This window comes from Passer montanus, unplaced genomic scaffold, assembly GCF_014805655.1.
Source record: "Passer montanus isolate IOZ18808 unplaced genomic scaffold, ASM1480565v1 scaffold51, whole genome shotgun sequence".
Taxonomy (NCBI): domain Eukaryota; kingdom Metazoa; phylum Chordata; class Aves; order Passeriformes; family Passeridae; genus Passer; species Passer montanus.
The window spans coordinates 4,489,583-4,496,002 of NW_024370041.1; positions in this window are offsets into that span (position 1 = coordinate 4,489,583).

A 6,420-nucleotide genomic window follows, 5' to 3' on the forward strand; every position below is an offset into this window, starting at 1 on the left:
TGGCTATTTGATAAGGTCGACTTGACACAGAAAAGAAAAACTTCTGACTATGTCTGGCACGGCCCCAGCACAGGCAAATGGAACAGAGCCATTTCATACAGCTGCACATAGGGAAACTGGGATAAGGCCAGCCACACCTCTCACATAACATTAAGACAAACCTTCGTGCTTTTCACAGAACCAGACCCTAGGAACAGTACATGAGCATGAAAACAAAAGGGTAGACAACACCCACAACAAACCCCACACCGAAAACCACCAATCCCAAAACACACTCACCTTCTGCAGCACTCAAACTGAGAGAAGCCACCATTGCCCCAATTCAGATAAAGGCAGCGTTGAAGAGCAGGGTTTATTTCACATTTCCATACCCCATCCCCAGAAGCTGGGCATGGCAGATGTTCCTCACACCATCAGATCTCAGCACAGGCACACCCACACACTGCAAGCACCCAGGGCTCACCAGCTTTCAGTGAACCCACACACAGAGCCAAGAGCAGGTATTGCAGTAAATCTACTCACAAATATCCTAAACCAGCAAAACCAGCACTTGTCAGCTTTGAACTGCTAACTCTGAAATGCACCTACAAAAAAAATGCCACAAATCTGAAATATACACAATATCAGGCAATTTGGCTGTTTGGTCTCAGGCTGGTGGTACCACTGTTAGCACAATGAATAACTTGGTTATTAAGAAGAGCATCAGTCCACTTCCTTAGAAAATCTAAATTTTTTATTATACATACTGTATTACACTGAAAATACGTACCCAAAGACAGAATATTTTGAATTTACATCTGTACAAAAAAAAAACCAAACAAAAACCAATAGAAAACATACGGGCTATGCTATAGATGTGACATTTTACAAAATGACAGTTTTTGTTAAAGGCACCAGATTCCCAGAGGGCTCTGGCTTAACATTTTTTAGTCTTTTTTTTCCAGTCAGACCTTACTATGAAAATGTGATTAATTCTTAAACTGCATGATGTCAAAGTCTCAAGATTCTTTAATCTAGACAAGTGGTCTGCACTTTGACACAACTTAGTGAGAGAAGTGACCAATTCCACATGGAGATATCAAGCAACTACCAAAGGCTCCTCCCCACTGTATCCAGGATCCTATGGTATTGAACTGAAAGATTAAATGGCAAAGCCAGCACTGAAAATCAGGTTAACCCACAAAATACCAGCCCAATACTAGAGTGTTAACTGTACTAAGCCTAGATGGTTTGTATGGAGATAACTACAAAGCATCGGAGTAGCAAAAGAATGAACAGAAAGATGGAATCTGTGATCTCAGCATCCTTGTTGGGCTCCCTTTCTTCGTTACACTCATTTCACTCTTTCTGGTCCTCACAGCACACATGAAAGAAAATGGAACCTTCAGAAACCTGGCACTTCACTATAGCACAAATTGTTGAAGAACCCTGGGTAAGATGAATGTGCTCTTTCTCCCCTAAAAACAAAGTCTGGACAGGAACTGGGAAATCACAAGCCACTTTCACTGCTTCTTTCTGCAGTATTTCACACTCAAATCAAAGACCCTAATTCATATCCTGCCTAGGCTTGCACAGAGAGGAGCTTCTCTACAAGCAAGGGTAAGAGAGACTGGGACATTCCCCTTGATGAAGTGCAGCTCAAGCCCAAATTTCTTAAGTTTGGGCTTGCTATTTCCTAAAACTTCATGCTTGGATAAAGGCATGAGGAAAGGAGAAAAGCAAAGCTTTAAGAAAACTCTGAATTACTTCTCTGGTCAACACAGTAAATCTGCAAGTCATTCTAGAGTAAAGAAATGCTTTTGTTTAACCTTACACCTTAACCTGACAGCACACACTGAGCCTCACTGAATAACTCCACATCCAAGTGACTGAGTATTCAAGACAAAAAATGTCAAGTTCCAAGGCCAGATTTTGTTCTGTATGTAACAATTCCAATATATTGGAATTTCAATATTGAAGTTTCTCTTTCTGATTTGTCTGGCATTATTCCTACTTCCAAAACACAGATTTGATGATTTAATTCGCTGAACCAAAGAACTCCATGTAGTTGTCCTTCTCACTGTATCACTTTAACAATGTTCCAGAAACTTTCCCTTCTTTAGGCGTTTAAACACTTTGTAGATTCACAGATCAAGTTGAAGTAATCCCCTGGTATTGAGGGTCAGAGAGTGACTTTAAAAAAATTAATTTTGCAGTGTTATATTGTCTCACCCTAATGAATTTACAGAATTTAAAATATACTATAATTCTACTTAAAATTTCCATTTATTGCCTATGACTGACTTTAGACAAACAGGCCAACTGCATTTTGCAGCAATTACAAACAGCAGCATGGTTAAGCTTCCTGCATACTACAGCACTCAGAGGACTCCACTGATTCTAGAAGGGCTTCTTGGAGAGCAGAGGGACAGCCATCTCCACACAAAGCACAGGTCTGAAATGCAGGCTTCTGTGGCCCCAGAGAGTGTAGTGAGGGACCACCATTAATCTCAAGCAAGCCAAAAGAGCCACCACAAGCAGCTCCAGACCACGACTGAACAGCACAGGTCTTGCATCAACAGTTTACAATGACAGTACATGCCCCTCAAGCCAGCCAGTTTTCTAAATGCTCATTCTCAACAACTGTATCTGATATTTGCAGCTCATCCAGCAAGCAGGAACAGTTAAGACAGACGTATACACATGTACAGAAAACTGCTCATCACAAGGGAACTTCAAAATCTGAATGCAGACAACAAAAGGAATGTCACTTTTCTTTAAACCTTTCTTCTAAAAGATGAATACTTTCATATCCTACCATTAGCCCTCACTGTGTAACACTCTAAAACCAAATAAGTTATAACCATAACACATTCTAGTAAACTCCTAAAAACTAAAACTCACTACTCACCCTCACTTGTCAAGCTGTTTAAAAAGAAAAGTTGGAATCAAAATTGCAATCTAGGTTGTTTCTGAAATGGGTAATTCTGGGGAGGACAGCCCTGATGTGACAGTTACATGTGAGCAACTTTCACACTAAAACATGCACAACACTCTGTAACAGCAGCAGTTACCATCAAATACCCTGCCTGTTACAGGAGCCAGAACATTCTGTGTATTTGCTTAAATAAAGTTAACAAATCTACACTTTTGGTCACACCTTAAAACACTGTAGAATACAGGGCATTTTTTAAAATATTATTTATAGTTGCCCTGTCATGTTGGGTAGTTTGATTGAAAAACAAAGATTAAAATGCAATAAAAAATTCCCCAATAAAAAAAGATTCTAATCAAATACCTAAATGTCTTTATTAGTATACAAGTGTACTATGGGATTTGGTCTGCTTTTTTTTTCAGAAAAGAGGAACAAAAAAAAAAAGCCTCATTTAGTCCTAAAAGTTCCACTTCAACATGAATCTTTAAGTCAGCCCAAGCTACCTCCTCAACACATCACCACTCTGCTACTCATCTTTGTATTTCTTCCTTCTAAGCAGCATTCCCAGCCAAGCACAGCTCCACACACAAGTACTGGCAGAAAGCAGACACTGAATTCAAGACTCCTTCAAATGATGAAGCTAAGTGTCCCAAGAAGGAATCCTGACTAATGTACATAAATCCTCTCAGTAAATGCCAGCTTTGCTTGTAGCATTAAAGCCAGATTACACCAGTAGTATCAACACAGTTGTAAAGATAAAAATGTGCTTCTTCTAGCAAGGGACAAGTACAAGGCACATTTATATGCCAGTATGATTGTGGTCACATTAGCAATTAAACTGATAAAACTACACTGGTAAGAACAACAGCTACAGTCATTAAAAAGTTTTTGGGTCAGGGTTTGGCAATCAAGCAGCTTTTGACTGCTCAACCAAACATACATTAATAGTGCCTCAAAACAACAAAACTACTTCTACTCAGATGTGTCTCAACCATTTCTAGGGCCATTTTTAAATTAAGCTCCAGTTGGTTTTGAGATGTAGTGGTTTCCCTTCCTCCAGGTAAGTTATGCTGTGCAAAGGGCTTGTCATGCAAGAGCCATAGACCAACTTCTACCCCAAGACTCCTATGGCAAGAAACTATCACTTCCAGGCAGCGACAAGCCACAGTTACTTTTATAATTTTGATGAGTTTTTTCCTTCAGAAAGTTATGATTCTCAGTTTCTGTCCATCTCAAATAACGCCAAACAAAGATTAACTCATGCTGGGCGTGTACACTGACAATATGGAGAGTTAACAAGATGTAGGCTATGGGGTAGCTAAAGTGGTTAAGGCTTATGCTCCCAGAAGGCCCCATGGGAAAGGCACGGCTGCAGGATGAGGGGTGGGAGCGGCTGAGGGGTGGGAGGCAGCCAGGAGTGAGGAGAGTCACTGGGGAAAGCTGGGAGTGAGATTGTGATAGGACACGTGGACAGCAGCACAGCAGCTGAGCCAGCCAATGGGTGCCTTCTTTCTGTTCTGTTAGGTCTGTTTGGTTTCAGTTATGTCAGGCTGAGATTAAAGGTATAAAGGGGATCAGTTTTTACAATAAAGTGATCTCCTTCGGATGCATAAGGGGGTCCGTGTCGCTTTGTTCCCCACTGCTGGCTGGCCCAAACAGGGACCCATAAAGGTGGCTCATGCTTCGGTAGCGGCTCCCACTAGGTCAAGGAACCAGCCAGGCAGGATCCAGGAAAAGTTCAGGAAGGAACTTGGGAATTTAAAGTGTGTGCACCTCACCGGAAGGATGGGGAGACCAGTGGGAGAAAGTATGGGAGGTGGAATATCAGGGGAACAAAGCAGAAGCTTAGGCTAGGTCAGGCAGCTCCTACACCAGCAATCTATTAAAATGGCTGATGTGCAACTAAGCACCCTGCTGGACTGGGTGTCTAATCAAGCTAAAGATTTTCCCTTTAGTGGGCCCCTCTGATCAGAAACCTGGCAAGCAATAGGGCAGAGACTTTTTGATATCACTAGGGACGGCAATGCTGAAGCTTGCAGGCACCTTGCTACATGGGGGACAATCATGGCAGCCATTAAAGGAAGTCATGCAAATGTCGGCCATTACGCGGCTTCAGAAGTTAATTTCCTCAAACCCTCAGTGCCACCAGAACCCATATATGACTCCAAGATGGACCCAAACCCTGCTGAATTCCCTTATCCCGAGACCAACCCAAGCCCCACGGAACTGCCTTACCCTGATAAAAATCCCTGCGTGGCTGGCCCCCTTGGAGCAGAATTCCCACATCGCAAGAGGGTGGCAGACTCACTTCCTGCCCAAGATAGTAATGCAGTAGTCCAGCGTTGGCAACACTGCTGGGAAGCCACCATGAAGGAGGGCAACTTGGTGGTCATTTGGGCCTGCCCAGTAATACATGCACCAAAACAACACACAGCGGACTGAGCTAAAGACCTGCAGGTGCTTGTAAAAGAAAGCAAAGTACCCTCCCATCACACCCTAAGCTACCTTGAGTCTCTCAGTACTGTGTATGTTCTCACACCCCATGACTGAAAAAGCACAAGGAAAATGATTCCAACAGTGATGCAGTTTGCAGTCTGCCTCAGACCTGAGCTAGACTATGAAGACCTGAGGGTGCTTGTAAAAGAAAGCAGCGTATCCTCCCATCGTCCCTAAGCTATCTTGAGTCTCTCAGTACTGTGTACGTCCTCACACCCCATGACTGAAAAAGCACAAGGAAAATGATTCCAACAGTGATGCAGTTTGCAGTCTGCCTCAGATTACTGAGAGCTGTGTACAGCCTAGGCAGAAATGCACCAGTTGCCATTGCACAGCTGAGCAGAGAGGGTCCCTTGCAGTCCCTGCAGCGCAGGCAGGTTACCCGCGTGATCTGTGTGATACCATCACTCACCTAGCCCTGCAGCAACTCCCAGGGATGGCTATCAATTCTGATATTTCTTTTGCTAAGATTTTACAGGGTCCAGCGGTGTTGTTTGTGCAGTTCCTGGACAGACTGCATGCCACACTCTCCGGGCAAGTCAGCAATAATGAGGCCAGAGTTACACTGCTGCAGCAGCTTGCAATCACAAATGTGAACAAAGACTGTAGAAAAGCACTGCTCGCTGTTCATAACCCATGTACTTGTGATACAGCACATATGGTCAGAGCATGCCAAAATGTGGGAACTCCTGCTCATAATACTAACTCTCTGGCAGTGGCTTGAGCTGCACACTTCCAGGTCTTGGACACATTTCCAGGGGGTCCCGGCTGGGTGGGGTCAGGGCAGGCCTGGCAGCCGCATTGACACTGCTCACCTTGCTGCAGGGGGCCTGTGGCCATCAGGGACTGCCAGTCTGCCAAGTACAGCAATGTCATGCACGAAGCGTGGCCCAGAAACAACAGCACAGCCAGCCCAGTGGCTGTCACCAGAACACTTGTCTCGTACATCCACCCAGAAGCAGCAGTCAGGGCACGGGGCCACCAGCAGCAGAAGCAGCCAAGGGGCCAGG